Genomic DNA, 19,851 nt, shown 5'->3' with positions numbered 1-19,851 from the left:
TCCTTTCCTTTTCTTTCTTGTGCCCTGTCCCTTCCACTGCCACCTCCAATCTCTTTTCTTCCAGCTGGGGGAACAGAAGAGATTTTACTTCCTTGATGACAATTGTGTCCTTTGAGCAGCCGAAGCAAAAGGCACTTTGAGTTCAAATGAGACTGTGACTTAAACCAATATTAGCCAAGACCAACACATGTTTATTGTAATATAAGTAACCTTCATTCTGATCAGCAGGTTTTCCTCACCCCACTGCAGTTTTACTCATTGCCTCTTTCATTCTTCCAAAATGAATAAATGAAATGGCTGCACATTTTTATTCACAGCAGTGGGTTTCAGAACTTCAAATCAGAGAGGCGTTTTGATTTTAGAAATAAACTCCAGAGGAAACAGTTTCAGCCAGAACTTTCATATTTTTTTTTACCAGTTTAAGGTAACATCAAAACTCACCTTTCCAAAAAAATGAAACCTCACAGCATTCTTTTAATCCAAATTAAATAAAGTGTCATCCCTGTGTCCTCTTCCTTCATATTTAGAGGGAAAGAAAACTATCCTGCCCATACTTTAATGGTTTTGTCTGCAAATCCTAAATGCTCTGCTGCTGCAAATTTCAAATGATCTTATACAGCCAAAGTCTCTTTGGTGTCAGCAGCTGCCCAGGTAGCAACACAACCACGAGAACGCTGCTGATCAGAACAATGAATGCTGATCTATAGATGTCATATCAAGGTAGAAATCTTGATGAGCATTGTAGTGACATTACAAAGTGGATTACACATGCTGTATCTGGGTCAGAGAAGGAGTTATTTCAGTAAGGTCAACAAAGTACTTCTGGCCAAACTTATTTTTCAACATTTTGAGAGATACGCTTTTGTTTGTTACTTCATGTTGCATTTAATAACAATGCTCTCTCTGTTCTCCAGTATCAGTCTGGCAGCAAAGTTAAAAGGAAGGCAAAACACTCCCATGCCTGGGGTCATGCAATTTCAGAGATGGGTTCCAGCTCCCTGCTCTACTTTCCTTCATGACTGGGGGCCCAGCTGCTGSTGCCCAGAGAAGCTTTTGAGCAGCACGGTCAAAGTGTGTCCCCCTCACTCTCCCCCTGCCTGCACTCTCCACCCACTGGGAGGATACAATTAGGAATCTCTTGCTTTCCAGGTGTGTTGGTGTTTTTCAAGGAAATAAATACTGCAAGGTTGTAAGGCGCTCAGATGCTCCAGACCACGGACAGAATAAGTACCAAAACACTTATTTTTGGATGTGTGGGTCCCTAGCTAGCAAAGCTGTCACTGTACAGCACAAAACACGCCTCCCCTTCAGCCATCTCTCCCAGAGATGGACAACAGGCCAAAGGCTAAGGTACCATTCCTACATGGCAGACAGGAGATGAAGTTGCCCTATCCAAGGAATGTGGAATTTCAAAGTTGTGGGCTTASAGTATTGTGGGTGGGAGGAAGTGATACTTGTAAGATTTTTTTCTTTTTTGGGCTGTACCAATGCATTTTCTTGTCTTAATTTTGAAATTGAATTTTTTTAAACAAAATTTGGAGCAAACCAGATACCAAATGTAGTTCTTGACATCTGACGTCTTATGTTTCCAAATTCAATGGGCTCCCTGGGTTGCCTGCAGTTGCAAAAAAAAATTGGAATAACTGTCCATCCTCTTCAGCTGCGCTGGGGCTCTGAATGCCAGTAGCTCTGCAGCACCCACCACACACRCTGAACCTCCTGGATCCTCAGCTTCACTGCAGGGGACAGCCTKGGTCTTGTGCCTAGCTGGTATGGCTTGGGCAAGATGTGCATGCAAAAAAGGTTACCATGAGATTGTCAAGAGAGCAATACCCTTGTGTTGGAAAGAGAGGATCCACAAGGCAATTCTTCAGCTCCCTCAGTTCTTACCCAGCCCAAWAGCTAGGGATACAACTTGGGGATGCACTAGCAATCACACCAGATAATCCAGTGGGCCTCCTTCTACCATTAAGGGCTTAGAAAGGGCTTTCTCCCAGTTTCAGGTCTGGACAGAAAGCTCAAGTATTACTCAGAGTGAACTCAGATAAATTGACTTTTGTACAGGTCCTTTGCACCACAATAGCCTGCCTAAAACTGCAGAGGCAGATCTTAAACTGAAGCATTGATGTCAACTCCGAACAGCTCAAACCTGAAAGGAGATATATGTCTATATATATATCAAGAGAGAAAAAATGTTCCAGTTATCTGACCTAATTATAAACATAATCCAATTGTGTTGTTTCTCTTTTTTTAAGAAAAAAAGAAAAGCAATTCCTACTCACTTGAAGAAGCAGCAATCCTAATACCACAAACCTGCWCATTTCTGTAAGAGTCAAAAATGGAAACCAGATCTGTAAGTGAAAGCTATAATTATCAAGGCAAATCTTTCCTAACTGAGAAATGCAGAATTAAAAAAGATAAAACATCAAGTTAAGAAAAACCATTCAAAAGCTTAAATTATTGAAAGTAAGCACATTTTTTTCTTTTTCTAGTTACTATCCTGCATGTCAAAAAAACCTGTGAAATCCTGTGGGGGTAGTAATAAGCCTGTGCTGTATTTATTTCTCCATGATGACAGTCTACTTTATTCCTGAACAGTGGTACATGTGTCAGACACATCTGGTGCAACAAGGGTATGATCCAACACCCAAGGAGCAACTAAGATTATCCCATTGACTTCTGTAGGCATTCCTCCAAGTTACTACCCTCTTGGTGCTACATTACTTCCCTTAATGGATCATTTTGAGCTCACATCTGTGTTCTAAAACCTTGCTGGTGATACATAAAGATTGAGTTTATTTGCTTTTATTATGGTGTATGGTTCATATTCTATCAATACAAACCAAGGTTTAAATCTGATGTTAAATGATCGAGCTGTTTAAGGAATGAAATTAAGGCCACCCCCCTATGTTTTAATGAAGCTTTCCCACATATATCAAGAACAGGCACAATTTGTTTCCATTAGGAAGATAAGCTTTCTTCAAAGCAGTTCACTGTTTAAGGCTTTAAATTTTGCCAGCACTTGCACAAGGTYGCAGCAAACCTTGACTTATTTACAGAGAGATGTCGAGGGGAGATAAAGGTACTTAATGATCCACCAGTTCTTGCTAAATATATTTTCCTTCCATGCTCTCTCTGAAAGCAGGTAGGATAGCATTATTCTTTGGCATATTCTTAAAATACTTGAACCGAAAGTGTTACAAAACAGTTTAACAAATGGGGATTATGGTTTCTCTGACCAAAATAATCCTCAAAGAACTCAGGGTTAAAAACAACAACAACAAAGTCCTTAGGCATTAATTTGAAAATAATTATATAGTAAGAATAGAAAAAGGAAAAACAACAGCATAAACAACCCAAAAGTTTGTTTTGCTTTGGTGCCTCATTCAGGACCAGGTTGTTTCTGTGACAGAAACTGTCAAGTTTCAGTTTCTTTAACTTCTGTCAGATCTGCAGCAACAACAGCAAACAACTGCCCCAAATGCCCCAAGCATTGAGGAGAAAATACTCCCATCAACAGAAACATTTGATCTCTGCTTGTCTGAGTGCATTCCAGCTTCTCTATGTTTGTTCGTAAGGACTCTGCTTGAGTGAACATCAGCTTGCAGCAAGGACTTCGTAAAACCAATATGTTGCCATAGGGATCCTGATGTATTTATCAGAATTTCCCCTTCCCTTGTGTTCGGTTTTGACTTGAATAGGATAARAGTGGCTTTGGGTTGTTTTTCATTCAATTAAGAAAAACAAACAAACAAAAACACAAACAAAAAAAACACATGAAAGATAAAACCTAAACTAACCAACCAAACAAAACCAAACAAAAAAAAAMCCCGACAAACCCACAAAAATACCCTCCAGTGTTCATGTCTTATAATTGCATTTGGTACAATTCTCAGGCTGCCCAGCAGCACTTCTCTCTGCTCACCTTAGAAATGTTCAACAATGTTGCTGTCTACTGAGCCACGTTGCAGGCCCTTGGAAGTCAATGCAGTGTCYCTGTGCCTCTGTTGAGGACAAGGCTGCTGCCCAGGAAGCAAGAGAGGAGTCTCTCTCCATGGCCCTCATTTCTTTGTCTCCTCTCCCTGCAGGAATAGAGGTGGTAACCCCCTATAGAGGTACTTAGGAGGTAAAATGTCTACATTGACATTGACAGCTCCAACTCTACAGAGGAACTCAAAGTTAAGGAGTGAGGGAGAGTTTTAACTTGGCATAATTTCAGCACCGTGTGTGACTGGGGGTGACTGCAGCAAGCGAGGCATGGTTCTGAACCCAAAGAGTTTTGTAACTCTTTATTAACTCTGCAAGGAAGGTRCTGAGCACCCAGAGCATTGGTTACTCTAGATTCCTCCCTCCAGTTACTGCTTTGGCCATTTCCCTGGGGAAATGCATCCCTCTCCCCATGTGAAGTGAAGTTGACCAGGACGAGCCCTTTTTYCCCCTCCAGGCTGCTGGCAGTGAAAGCAAAGCAATCAGCAGGGTCTGTTTGCAGACACAGTTTGAGAAAATCCCCCTCTCCCCCTCCCACAGGCTCCGCACACACGAGAAACAACAAACACAACGTTAGTCATTTCCTCCGTGCTGCCAGCTGCTGAGGGTTTGCATAAGAAGAACCCTTGGACTTCAGATTATTTCTTAAAACACCTCTCGCCCCAAATCTTTCAGCAAACAAATGCTGGACTGGTGCCAGTGAGGCCAGTTGAGTCCTGTTTCCTGGTGTGCCCTGCCACCTTCCTTGCCATCATCATCCCCACTCATTCCCATCCCACAGCACATGACACACCTGCTCTCTGGCAGGGACTGTCTTTTCAAAGCCTTCTCCCTACACGCGAGTCCAGGGCTCAGGCTCAGASGGTCCTTTTGTGATCAATACTTAGGTGATGGTGGCACTTCAGTTAAGGATCAGGGCCCATGTGACACTTCAGGGCTGAGTGACARTGGAGACAGCCTTTGCCCCCAGAAAACAGGCAGTCAACAAGTCAGTAAGGAAATAACCTGTGTGGCGAAAAAAGAAAATGGGTGGGATGAGATGAGCCAATAAGGAAAAGAACAGATACAGCAAAAAGTCAAAGCTTCAGCCTTGTAAACAAGATTGTAATTTTAATGTGACCCTGCTCCTGAATCAGAAGGTGAAAACACCATGGTCATTAAGCTTTCCATACTCTCATGCATTTTGTCTTGTCTCTCATTTGTTCAGGCCTCAACCTGTTTCCTCAAGTCTTCCTTTTCCCTCCTGAGGACAGCATGCTTGGAGAGAGCTGGCACTGCTCTCACTGCTCTGAGCAATCCTATGCTTTAGTGTACATTAGCTTTCTTCCCTGAGATCATCATCACGTTTGAAGCCTGCTGCCTCATCTCTTCACTCCCAGGGGGAACATGTCCCCAGGTAGGTGGCAGGATGGCAGCATGTCCTGCTCCTGGGCACACATGGAAGCCTCTCCCTGRTGTTTCACTGTAGCATTTCCACAATGTGGAGCAGAAAAAGACAAAATGAGGACTCCATGAGATAGGATGGAGTSGGTCATCTCCAGGTCCTGTCAGCCAGCTCTTGCTGGGCCCAGGGTCATAGGACTGTCGGAGAACAATAGAGAGTTTCAAACAAAACTGAACCAAACCTGAGTTTCTGCATCTGATGTGGTCACTGTGGTCCTCTGTACACCATACTCCATCAGAAACCTTTATTTCTTGCCTTATTCTATGGCCCACCTAAGTTTTCTTCTTTCTTGGTTTCATTTCCTGGGAAGATTAATAATGGGCTTAAGTAGTCTTGGGCATCATGCTCATCTAATTTAGCCTCCTAATGTATCTCCTTTTCACTATTTTATCCCTATTTGACCATATTTTCCATTCCCTGATTCCACCAAAATATTTTGCATAGCAAATTGCCAATCTGCATTACTTTTCTTAATAGGAAAGGTATGTCTTGCTTCAGCACTAATTATATGGAAGGTACTCTTTGGAAAATGTATTCTGACATGGGGAAAGCTGGTGGGAGCTTTCCCATTTTCTTTATTWTTTGTTTTTCTTCTCCTCACCCCCCAGCCTCCCAACCCCAAGAAGTTATTCTCTATAAAGTAATCATCCTCTTATGTGAGCACACTGAAGCAGTGMATTTGCTAATGTTTCTGGCTATGTCTACGTATGCTGTCAGTAAATCATGTTCACCATATCCCCTTCACTGACCCCCTGTTCCTTACATACTTGAATACTTTCTTATTATTTATGTTTACCTCCTCTACAATCTTACTGCATTTTTTTACCTGTTCTTGCCTTATCATTATTTACTGTCTCATTTTGCAGCGATGCTCAGCACCTTTTTATAATATCTCACATATTTGTTATATATTTATTCATTAATCATTGGTCTTGGAGAAAAAGTGGTTTTCTTCATTTGCTTCCTTTTTGGAGCTAAATCACAGATCTCTCCATCTTCATGTAAGTGGAAAGAGTAGGTAAAATTCAGCACACGAGTAGAGACAGGGGCACATGGAAACAGCCAGGCTGAGCTATTCCCTGATATTCAGCCATTGGACTGCTGGTGTGCCAGGACTAAGTGCCTAATACGTAGAACAAAGGCTATTTTCAAAATATTCACACCAAAGTTGCAGATGCTAATCTTTGTAACCACCCATGCTGCTGCAGGCTGATGAGAACTAAACTCGTATTCGGCAGCACGAGGGARTACCCTAAATATAACTCCTCTGGCAACATTATATGCCAATGTCCCTTTCAATAGTCATAGAAGAGGGCAGCTGCTCTAGGCAGTACTGCTTATGTGTGAAGAAACTTTGCATGCTGTATTTTCTAATTCWCTTATTCTGTTATTTCTTGTGAATTCAGGAAATAGTCTTTGACTTGATTGCTAGGTTAAGAATTACTAAGGTAAGTGGGGTTTTCTCTGTGTAGACCAAGGTACACCATCAGCCCCTGATTCATTTCCAAGGACTATGGGACACTCTTGGCAACACTTGTTCAGAAAGATAATTTCATGTTTTATGTTCATATATATGAAGGTCTTAGGATACTCTCTCATTTGCTTGATGGCCCTTCATATTGACCAATGAATGACAAAAGGGAACAAAATCTCAAGCAAATGTTTTCTTAACAGAATTCACCAGAAAATGTTTAGTTGAATGATCTAGCTGGAGCGATGCCTTTTGTCAACACTGACACTCTTTATTGATAGGTACTGAGATAGATTCCAAGGGAAGAGCCCAGACATCCAGAAGCCCAGTGAATCCGGCAGTAATGAAGGAGGTAGGAGACAGTCTGAGTCCCTGCTGTGCCTAATGTAATCAGGGACTTGTTGCTCTGACATTGCAGGCTGAGTCTAAGCTTCATCTGGTCCCTCATGGATGCCTTCAACACAGGCTTCCACATCTGAGCTCGTCATCCTTATGGCTGCCAGAGAGAAGCAGGAATTTTCAGTACATGTTACTCAAGGTCTGAGTACTCAGCTCTSCATCAGCTGTAAGCAGAGCCAGAGGGAGTGAATCAGATGGAGAGCTCTGTCCAGCACACCCTGAAGATGAGAAAGAACCCCCCAGACACTCAGTCAACTCCACAGAATGAAACAGTTTGAGCAGGAAAGGTGGATGGGCTCATCCCACCTCCTACAAGTGTGGTTACCTACCTGGGTCAGTTACTGCCTTTTCCTGCTGCCGTACTCCAACATCATCTGCCCTTCTCTGTTGTGTGCAGATCCCTTTCACAAGATATTGTGAGTTTGCTGGGCCATGCCATGTCCTGGTCTGCTCTTTTCCTTGCTGCTCTTGCTTTAATCTGAGGTGAGTGATGCACTTCATACCTGACAGTTCATCCTCTAGAAAATCCACATCAGGTCATGTGTTCATATTGCAGTTACCATGTCATTTTTCACATTGTGGTTATATATACTAATTTCCACAGGCACCTAGAAGGCTTCATGCCAATCAGGTACTGCCAAATAATTTCCTTTAAGTGATGAAAAGTTTACTATTTCCCATGCTAGAGGCTTATCAGATTACCTGTGGTATTTAGTGGGGTTTAGAACTTACCAAGTTCTAAATTTTACCTCATCTACTGCTTCTAAAAGAGAAGAAACAGCTCATCAACTACTGCCATTGTTTCCTAGCCTGATTAAATCCTCTTTCATTCTTTTGGGATAAGAATTACTTTTCCCTAGTGTTTCTACTTTTGCCACAGAGATACCTACTTATCAGAGTGCTCCTGCCATAGGAAATAGAAGGCCAAATTTTAGAGCTGGAACACCAATTGATATATTGATATACCTGAGAAGAGCAAGGTGTAAAGGTATTAATATAGCTGCCAGGGACAGCCAGACAGCCACATAATTCAGAGCAGTGTCAGGGCTGTTCTAAAATATGCAGGTGTTCCTGACCCCCACTGAACTCTCTATTAGCCAAGGATCATTGCAACTATTAGCCTCTGCTGCTGTATTCCCTCACTAGGCTGAACTAGGATGAATTTCAATTACTGCCCCATTCCCTTCCTTTCCAGGTTTATAGCCTCTTTCAAGAAACATCCCCTATCACATTTCCAACACATTACAATATTCCAGTCAATTTTCATTAGCACAACTTTCATTTGGTTAAATTTCTTCCTGTGTCTTATGTGTTTTTGTTGCCTCCTCTTGAGCATTTTTTTTCCTGGTGATAGACTGTGTCACTGGATCCTAACTACTTCCCAACTTCAACTTAATTGATCGGCCTTGGCAGGTTTCCTAGAATTAGGACTGTGTAGGCTCAGACTACATGAGCTTGGCTGCTCAGCTGGCCATGTGAGATGGCAATCTTGCATTACTTCTGCAAACCCCTTCCTCCGCTTCACTTCTGCATCGTGGCTGTCCCAATCAATAGCTGAGTAATTAAAATCCCTCGTGATCAATGTTCTAGCTGTTTTACAGACTTCTCTTATCTGTAAAAACATTTCCCAACCTACTTTCTTTGCTTGCCCTGGGGGTCTGTAGCAGGAATAGYATGACTGCATTCATTGTCCTTCCTCAGCTTCTGCCCAAACAGTCTCTGCTCTGACAGGCAAAACATTGGTAGTGTTTCCTGCTCTGGCCATGGATAATAGTGCTGTCTCTGCTTAGATTGAAGAACACAGCCTGGCCCCTTTAATAAACTTTGCATCTCCCTACGCTGTTTTCAGTCCGTTCTAGCTCACACATTCCAGGAATATCACGCTTAGCCTTGGAAATGCATGTTTTCAATTGGTGACCATATTAATAATCTCACAGCATTTGTACAGAAGCTATTTTCTCCTCCCACCTTTGCTTTACATTCTCATTATCTCCTACAATGACAAAGAGCAGATACATTACCAAGAGATCCATGCATTCCCTCCTTTAAATTCTTCTCCTCCCACACCACTAATCTAAAAAAATGGCTAGATCATTTCCTTATTAGTGGACAATCTGTTTGCTCCCATAGGGTGTGGAATAATGCAGGCTACCTCTCCTTTGACATTTTGCTTTCTCTGTTTTATTGTTAACAACATGCCAAAGTCTCCTTCTTTACAACATTCCTCCTTTTCTTAATGCCCCCTCCCCTCCAAATCTATCTAATCTATTAATTTTACTGCATTAAAATGGGCCACTTGCATACTGGAAAATACCATTATGTCRCTTTCTTTTTTCATGAGCTAGCTGAAGTGTGTAAGGCTTTCTTTTTACAAATGCCTGGATGTCTTCCCTCTACATAATTTATAAAAATCACCATCCATTATGCTAGACTCATTTTAAAGCTCTTTTATCTGCCATAACCCACTGACTAAAAATCCCCTACTCCTTCTCCTGGAAGCATTTTTGTGCATTTGTGTGAGGATTTGGTGTTTTAAACAACTGTCTGCAACATCAACTCTGCCATCAACACTTCTCTGATCTAATTGTGCTGCAGATTTCCCCATGCCCATTTCATCATTTTGTGAGACCGTGTCTACTGAATCATTAAAACTCTGGGAAATGTTCTAGGCACTGGCACAAGCCTCCTCTCTTTATTACACTTCTCCCCTCCTTTGCTACCACTTCTCAGTTACCCAGCCACTGTCTTTTATATCCTCCTGCTTCTGCTGGAACAGGGCTGCTTCTCCAACACAAGGCTGTGCTTCCAATGCACTCATCCTGCAACTCACTCACAGCTGGTTCTCCTCCTCCTCTGTCACTCCTTCAGAGTATGAAACCAGCCATCTGTCATCAGTGAACCTCTCATATTCATTGATCTTCCCCAGCACATCAACCTGTCTCTCTAATTCCACTCTCCAGTTTCTTCGTGCCACAGCGACTGGCAGTGTGTGTACATACAGGGTATTGTTCTGCCTTTGCCAGTCCCCACGTTCAAAACACACAACAGCTGATAAAAAGAGATCCTTTTAGCTTTTTGTTTCTGAAACCAGGGCAAAGAGAGGATGACTGCAATTTGGTTACAGGCAGTAGCAGACAAATTGCACATTATTTCATGAAACAATGAAGAAAGAAGAACCCCAAAATAACATGAAGCATGCCTGATTCTTAAGGAGCCGCATTTATGAGGAGTGGTGCACAGCCAAGCACTGCATCTCCTAGACAAGGTGCTGTGATGACTTACAGAGCATTTTTCCCTCCTAGCATGCAGGGCAGTGCAGGGTGGGGTACAGAAACAGARCTGTGCACTCTCTCTCTCTCTGACCGATATGGATCCATTCTCCTTCGACACTACCCCCAACTCTGTTTCTTACTCCACCCATGGTCCGTTCTCTTGGACTGTGAGCTCTTGTGATGTGTTTGTGCAGAGCCAGTTCAGTGGGGCCTCATGGCTGGTGCCAGTAGCCACAATGGAGTAAGAAACAACAACAGTAATAATATCAAGTCACTGTGAAGTCAGTCCTTCCACAACATAAGTAAAGCCAGAAGGAGCTACTATGGTTATACAGTTTAGAGAGTTAAGGTTTCTTTGACCTCTCCTAATAACTAAGCTTAGGTCYGAACAGTACTTGTTCCACTAACCCAACCCCTGACTGTTTGACAAAGAAATCAGGATGGCTGAAAACTGCATCCAGGCTTTCTGGTTTCTTGGATCTATTTCTCCTAAAGGATKCAATTAAGTCCTCTGCTTTCTTTATAGAGTTCTGCTGAAATCAATCAGGCTCTAGGATGACAGTGACTTCTGTTCTTGCACAGTAACAAGATGTTTATGTTTCAAAACAAAAAAAATCTGTGAAAATGGGATTTGACTTCTCCCATTTCCACTAAATCATGTTGCAGTCTCGTGATTTCCCTACAATGATGACATCAGATTAAACCATACRGAGACAACATAACTCACATCAAACATCGTGGGCCTGTTTGTCTTACATTTTCTTGAACCTTGGTTAATTTTCTTGAATCTTGACTTGATCTTTCTAATTCGCCTACAGAAATTAGAAGAAAAAAAACTTGGCCTATGAAGAAGATGTTTCTTTGCTATAATCCAATTTATTTACCAATTATATCCAGAAATTCTTATTTCTCTGAGAAATTGTGAGGAAAAGGAACTTCCCCATTTAGGAATTTAAGCCTGTGTCTCAAGCAAGTGTTTTGGTGAATTCTCTCTTGGAYTTCTTCCAGAACCACCTAACCCTGCGTCTCTTACCTCCCACCATCTGCTCAGCATGCAGATACCTACATTTGAAATGAAAAAATGCTTTGGCCTGCACGAATTTGAGTTGACTGGCTTCCCCTGAAGCCTAATTCCTTAGGTGARGTCTTTCACTGTTTTTATCTTCCTTCATAAGGAAAACTTCAYCCATGTAACCCCAGTGATACGTGGCTGCAAACCCGTTTCCCTCAGTGAGGTCAGCAACTGCCTGCAGATGACAGACAACTTCATTGTAGCCATTAGCACATTCCAACGTGACAAACRCATACTTTTAGTGAATGTTTTAGTAAAAGGTGCTGGACTAACATTTCTGTAAAGTGAGGCTCTCTCTTGACCTACAAAGTCACTCTCACACATGCATTTTGACCATTTTCCTCTTGCCACCTACTCATGCGTTTGGCAGCCCCACTGGCCACTTTCAGGCAGCCTGATTTTGGCTACCTGTCTTTGTGCCTCTACAACTGCCTCTGTCCATGGGCATGGGCTGCATCTTGAGCTGGGTCAGGGAACTGATCTGGCTAAAAAGAAACAGGAAAAGTCAAAGATTGTTTTCAAGAAAATAATTTTTCTTAGCTGGCTCACCAGAGGATTGTGTGCAATGACTGGGGGCTTCATGCTTCTGTACTCTTGGATGAGGTCCTATGAAGGTTTTAACTTCCATAGCCAGAGTCMAATCCTGCCATATTCCACTCCAACAGTGACAGGGACACATTCCACTAAAGACAGTGACACACATCCATAAGAACCTAAGAATTCCCACTTCTTAGAGAAGTCTGATAACTTGCTTTGTTTGAGACTGCATTTAAACAAATCAGTTTTTTCCTCCCCATCTGGTTTCTTTCAATAAAACTTGCGTCCAAATTTCTGTTCTCATATTGAAGACTTGTTTCTACAAATTTTCTACCTAAGAAAAATCTGATTTAATTTCAGCTCCTTCACTAAGTCTGAGGAATCCATTCCTAGATTAATAATTAATTATTACTAATCACAGTCACATAATTTGAGTGATTGTTTGTGCTTGCAGATGGTGTATTCAAGCAACAGGAGAACTCTTGCAACAAGATACAAATGGGACAACCARAAAAAAAGATAAAAGATCAAAAACTTGATCATGAGTTTATTAGAGAAGTTTTAAGCAAGGRCTTTACACCAAGTCATGATGTATATCATTCACAGAAACATCACCCATATCCCTACCTAATCTTTCCAGCTTGTGTATGTTGAACTGTGTCAGTCAAAACAAACAAGAGTCCTAAAACAGTTCTGACCGGTTAGAGAAAACTTTCCTCAGTTCTTCTTAGGCCTATATTGGATTTTCTGCTGGGATGAACTGCAGGTATTTAATTAGTTTGCCTAATGTAGGCACCACATGGCACGGGATGTGCTGTAAGGTATTCCACCTGGTGGCCACTGCTGCTGCAGAAGGGTTTGGTCTCTCATTACTGTGCCATCTGGCTCCAAGGAAATCTCTCAGATAAACAGGGGTGTCTTAAATGGCAGAACAAGACCGGGCTAAAGCAACTGAATTTCTCCCCAGTGCTTAAATGCCTATCAAAGAACAATGCAGTGGTGGGGGAGGGAACCCTTTCACCTTTGTCTCCAGGCTCAGATGTGTGCTGTGGCAATGGACACACAAGGAAAACCACGGAGAGATGTGCTGTGACAAGTTGCTCCAAGKGCTCTTACACAACTCACCAGCCAAGCCAAAATGAACAACAAGAGATTTGGGAACTGATTCTTTTCTSCAGTTGCAGTTCACTCCCTTTCTCAAAGGCTGAGCACGCCAGAAATCGAGCCAGCTCTCGTACCCTGARCACTTGTTTGGCTCAGGCCCAGCCATGGCACAGTGAAACAGGGCTTTCTGCTAACCTGGGTCAGGACAATCCCTGCACTGCCCTTGCTTCCCAGTCAGTGTCTCCAGGGATTGTCCTCACTTCCCGTCACATTAGAGCAAGGATGAGCAAAGATCTCAGTCTCTTTAAGCACAGCACTGATGTGTCAGGGACACTGCAAGATGCTGGGGTGAACCAAACTACTGCTGCCACCCTTAAGCAAGGAGGTGCAGCCTCACAGCTCCCAGAAGCCTGGTTCATCCCATCATGGATGGACATGAGTTTAAGTGACGTGCTCTCTACTAAGCATCAACAGCATCATTGCAGTTCCTCCTTTCTTCCTCTATCTTCCCACATTCTTGTGCTCCCCTGCACATTAYAGAGGAGCTTCCCTCTCATCATTCCAAGTTGTTCCTCTATCTCACTTTCCCTTCAAAGCTGGGCATGAAGCTGARCTCCTTGTAATTCACGGAAATAACCTCCCTGCAGCAACATTCACCCAAAAGTGCACCTATAACTGATGAACACTGATAGCTCAGGCAAAAGAGAGAACTACATGGGTGGYGGAAGGGAAGAGCTGATGGGTGGAATAGATTGCTAAACAATTTAATTGCTTTTTCTGTTTTGCTGTGGAGTGTAGAAACCTTAGGTCAGCTACAGACTTYATTTGTGTGAATGGAATAACAGATAGAATTAAACATAGGTATTTRCACCATCAGTTCTTCAGTACTTAAATACTCCATTGTAAAGGATATTGTAGAGTCATTAAAACTTAATTTCCACTTATAAAAAATAAACCATATAACTCATGAGGCTGCCAGAGATCTCAAACAACTAGTCTCTATAAACCCTGGAGGGAATGCTAAATTGAGCTGAAAACTTTCATTCCAGCATTATGCATCCACCTTTCCTGTTAACCTGTTTTTCTCTCAATCAGAGAATTTTGGGTTTGCTCCAGGCAATACCTACTTAGGAAGGAGATGGTATGTGATGAGATTCCTATTCTGATTTTAGAAGCTATCCAGAAAGAGACTGTGGGAGGACACAGATTGGATAACAATGAATTTTTAAAAAACGGAGAAACCCACTTCAGTAGTGAAGATTGTAGTTGCTCAAGGATTTGTTGCACTTCAATACCAAGAGTCATGAGGGGAGGTAAACACTTAAGTAGAGGAGTCAGCTTGGTGCATGAAAGATGGGACCTCCTATCTTCCATCTGCTTGCAGTGACTTGAACCTATACATTTTCATCTCCTCAGATTTGTGCTAACCAGTGGTCCATAAAGCAGGCTGGGTTGCTGGAAATACTCTGTTAAAGCTGTTTCACTGCACGTGGAAGACACTGATATTGACTTGGCCAGAGGAATAAAGAACATGACTTTAAAACTCCCCAGTCATATCAGAGTCATAGCGAGGGATTTGGATTAGATAAAGCAGAGGTGGGACTTAGGGAATATCTTCTCGTATTTAATTTCAACATAACACATATTGGTAAGACCTGAAGTGTCCACTCAGAATCGTATGACTGCTCAGGTAGAACAAAGTCAGTAAGTTGTACCTCACTCTTACAGCCCAATTCTTTGCTTAAACCACTTCTGAGAACTTGAGACATTAAAACAGGACATCTAAAAGTGGCAGTCTGTAGTTTCTGGGTGAAGAAAACACCTTGCAACTTCAGCCAGCAGCCATCTGATCTTTGAGATGGCCAGCATCGGTACAGGGATGAAAAGACTCACTGGTTAATAACGTGAAATCAGGCCTGGAAGCACCATGGTGCTCCAGGGAATGATACACAGTAGCAGTACAAACTCAAGTAATAGGGCAGAAAAATACTGTCAGATGAGGAAATGTTTGTGAGAATTGGGTATTGGATAAACAGTTCATTAAATCCTTCATAGTCCCATCATTGTTTCCCATTTCTTGTCTCAGTTCTGTCTCAGCCAAGAATAAGCAGCTGTAAAGCAATTCCCAGAACCAAGAATGCCAAAATAGTTCTCAGTTCTAGCACTTCATCTCTATTTTACTTTGGATTAGATATGAAGTGCTTGCTTTCATGTGAGTGAAAGAATGTGAAGAGAGGATGAAATCGAAGCATGGTAGAAGTAGCAACTCTGTCTTAGACTCTGGGGAAAACAGAGCAGTAGGAACAGRCATAAAGTTGTAACAGAAGGCATGAGAAAACAGCCAAAAAGTCTCCAGTGTTGGTTTGGATGACAGAGATTGCACTCTTCCCACAGAAAACYGTATGTGCCATTCTCTAGCACTCCTGACTTACAGCTAACATGGGTCATCAACAGACAATTCATTTTTGGACAAATCATGATAGATTTTCAAAGCTATGTGTAGGAGGAAGAGGACTGAGCAAAGCTTGTGTGTTAATCACCATTCTGACAAAAGGCGTCTATTTGATCTTTAATGCTTGGTCACAAGCTCCCTGTGACACAGTGGACGTTGCAGAGAGATGATGAGTGTGGATCTTATTTCATTATCCCCGTGCTCATGTGTACGGAGAGGCAGTTCATACAGCCATCTGCTCTCACTGTGCAGTCATGCAACAGTTTTTCAKATCTTTGTCTTCTGATTGGCCTTCTTTCACTCTAATTTTCTGTCTTGTTTGAGCTAAGGAGGACAAATGACTAGAAAGCAGTGCTTGCTTTTGTCTGTCAGCTCACGGTATCACAGTAGTGTATTTATACCAGTAGAAGCTCTAAAGCAATTTGCAAGTATGAAGCGGGACAGAACGGCCTTAGAGCAGCCTCAAAATGGGTGAAGAGTGTTATTTCTGGGTTTTTCCTTTCCACTGCACTCGGTGTTGGCATATATGCTTAAAGAGGAGTCAAAAATAAAACCAGGGCATGTAGTAACTCTACATAGCTGCCAAGTGAAATGGAACCACCTGTATTTTGACTCTGATCATCCTGTCTTCCACCTCATACTAATAAGTAGACACTGTCTCTTCTCACACCTCTTGCCTCAGCTTTGCAGCCAAAACCCACTCCGGTCCCCACTTCGTGCATACAAAAGAGCTGGTACAACAAWTACCTTTGTACATTTGGGGTCATTCTTACCAGATGTTAGAGCTAATTAGTGCTTTCACAGCTTTTTGGCTTTTTTTGCTGGCCACTGCACCAGCAAAAAAGTCTAGTAAAGTCAGTTAAAACAAAACAGGTTYGCATGTTGAAGTTCCTTTTTAGCCTAACAGGGAAAGCCTTTGAGGGTGTTTTGTCTTTCCTATTCTATATCAAAATCATGCCGCTTCTCAGAGATCCAGCCAATCTTTACTTCATCTTGAAACAAAAAAAAAAGGTACCAAGAAACCCAAGCTGAGCACACAGATTTGCCTGAATAGATTGGCTAGACAGGGACCCAATGGGATTTCCAGAGCACTCTATATTCTTTTCACTCCATGCACTTTTTGTGCTGGATAGACAACTGGCTAACAACCTGTATGCCAATTGCTTTAAGGAGAGGAAAGGACAGGCTCAGGGATGAAAAGAGACAACCAGGCAGTTATAATTCAGACTTTCACAGAGCTTTTAGATTCAGATGCTCCTGAAATTCATTTATAAAACMATGTGAACTTTCTCACTGAAGGAATATCAGCAGTGATACCATTGTGGGGGAAAGAAAGGATCTCAAGCTTTGAAAATATGACTGTAAGTGCTTTGCTGAATGGTGTTCAAGTGGGTTTGAAACTAGGCAAAATGAGTTTGTCTGTCCCTACTTAAAACCACAGATTAGATAAGTATGAAAATATTTTCTCTGCTAAGCTATCAGCGCTTGGCTTCTCTTTTAATTATAGTCAAATAATGTAACAAAGGGCAATTTCCATAACATTTATTCTAACAATTTCTTACATTTTACATCACAAAATTATTCTGAACTTTTATCAGGACATGGACAACAGCTACTACTTTGTACTTTACCTTGATGCTGATGCCTCTGAAGAAGCAGTAAAAGAGAGATACCTGTTAATTGCTTAGCACCTTGCCTTCAAAGAGCTGCTCAGAATGACACTGTAATTCTTGCACACTTTGTACTCTTAAATACAACTACACAGCTCTTTGTTGATGAGCCATCTCACAATCTGAAGTCACTTGATTCCTGACAATGTGTTGGACTCTATTGTCTCAATTTCCACTTCTTAGTCTGGCAATTCTTCAGCTGTACACACACTGGATCACCCATATYGAGTAAACAGCCGATCCTGAGAACCTCACCAGTTTCTCTCACTAGAAGACTATCATGAAAAATGCTGAAGAACAACCACTTGTGAAAGCCATGATTTGTGTCCTGTTTTCTCCCAGAACTTGAATCAGGTGCTTCCTCTGAGTCTGAGCAAATGTTTCACAGATGGAGCCTTATTTCAGTTGTCAGAGAACTTTAAATTAACAGGGAAATGCTTAGCRAAAACATTAGTGACACCTTTTTAGGGAGAGCATTTGAAACGAAAGAAATTATATCCTTGAAACAAAAAGGAAGAGTGAGGGGGCTTCTACATTATTATTTAGAGAAATGTCATAGAAAACCAAAGCATGAAATATTTATAAACTGCTTTGAAGACCCCTATAAAACTGCTACTGAGTTTCTTTAAAATGAATATGCAGTCCATGATTTCAAAGCTTACTGTATCGGGTCCTCAAGGTCTTTTAAAACAATTCATTTTCGCTTCAGACATGAAAGGGAAAAATGAATGTAACAAGTCTCAAAGAAGGCTCAAATCTTTGCATTTCAGGTTATGGTTTTGGTTTGCTCTTTTTTATTGATCATTTATGTACTAATTCTAAAATGCATTGCTCATATTTAATGTCTTACACTAGAAAAATAGTTAATCTAGGCTACATTTAAGGAAATAACATATTTTTTGAACTCATAAATTTAATTTTGAAGRATTCTTACACTTAAAAAGGAAAAGGCATCCAAACCACATTGCTCAATATTAGCAATAATGCAGTCTATTATATGTCTCCTTAAGAAACTTTTGATCTCAAATGTTACTTTTATTGTTGTCAAAGATGAACCTTATGTAATTGTCCCTTACAGTAAGAACAGTGTCCTTCACACAGCCTGAACCAGTGGCAACAGACTTGTTAAAGGCAAAATGTTTTATGTCAGGTCTGTAAAAAAGGAATGAAGGAAACATTTAAATTTGAGACAAAATCTCCCATTGCTGCATTTTCAAAGAAAAACCAATCATTTGCAAGACAAATCATCATTTTTCCACAGCAGACAGGGATTTTCTTTCTGAAAGGATATTAAACTCCTAAAATGTTATGCCCTGTCTGAACTCCTCTGTTCACAGCACAACATCAGAGAAGCAGCACTTCTTTGTTTAATGGAAACAAAATCCCCAGAAAACTAGGGCTGTTCATTCTCCCTTCTCAGAGCTTTCTTATGAGCTTTAAGATATTTTTCTGCTGATGATTTTGTGCCTTTCCATCTGGAAGGCAATGATTTATTTTTCCATTTCTGAAAGGAACTGGAGTGAACATGGCTGTTTATTTTTCTACTTAGATAGTGCCTTACCATGCCAAGACAACTCTGAGCACCAGCCTCATCAATTAATATCAGCACCACTCTGAGAATGGTGTTTGCTAAGAAACTGTTGCTACAGAACAAGCAAAATGAGGACAAAAYATTGGGCCAAATGCTAGAAGAGGCAGAGGGGAGCCAGGATCTGTGGATCCTGGCCCAGGGAGCACAGACGGGGTAGTGCTGTCTCCCTGGCATAGTCCCCTCCCCACCACCACCTCCTGGCTTTGGGCTCCACACCTGGGTAGGAGGGGCTGTGCTGGGATGCCGTTCACACACCATATGGAGCCTTCCTCCATGTGCAAACCAGCATAGCTGAGCGCTGATTCAGCTGGGGCTGCGAAACCRCACCTCGCACGGCATCTGTGGCGCTTTGGGACACTCCTCCACCRAACCAGAGGGGAGCCAGCCTTGGAAGAGACTCCCAAAAATAGCTCCATGCACCCTCCTCMTATTTAATGAAAGAGAGGGGAAATAGCAAGTTCACCTTCCCAGGTCGCACGTGGGATACATTGCAGGCTGTAATTGTTGCCACTGAAATGCTGCTGAACCGGCAGCGTTTGGACAGAAAGTGAGCGCTCACGGTGACATTTGCCACAGCGCTTTTTCTTCTTCTGGGTGGAAGGAGAGAGGTTGCTCAGTGCCCTGTCTTTTCTCTCTATTAGCACACATGTACGACTCCAGCTATGCCTCATCCATGTATTTCCTTTCCTCTCTCTGTGGTCCCATATTCCTGCAGCAGTTCCCACCAGAAGTGCTGTGCCAGTGACCTTTAACAATTGCTTTGCTTGATCTCCACAAGTAACAGACTAAGACACCTTTTTTATGCCATCTGCAGTGGTGAATAGCAAAGAGAAAACTTAGAGGCTTTGACCA

This window comes from Malurus melanocephalus, unplaced genomic scaffold, assembly GCF_030028575.1.
Source record: "Malurus melanocephalus ecotype Western Australia unplaced genomic scaffold, MMel_1.1 scaffold_48, whole genome shotgun sequence".
Classification (NCBI taxonomy): Eukaryota; Metazoa; Chordata; class Aves; order Passeriformes; family Maluridae; genus Malurus; species Malurus melanocephalus.
The sequence above is the reverse complement of the archived record's forward strand: the minus strand, read 5'-3'. Positions refer to the sequence as shown.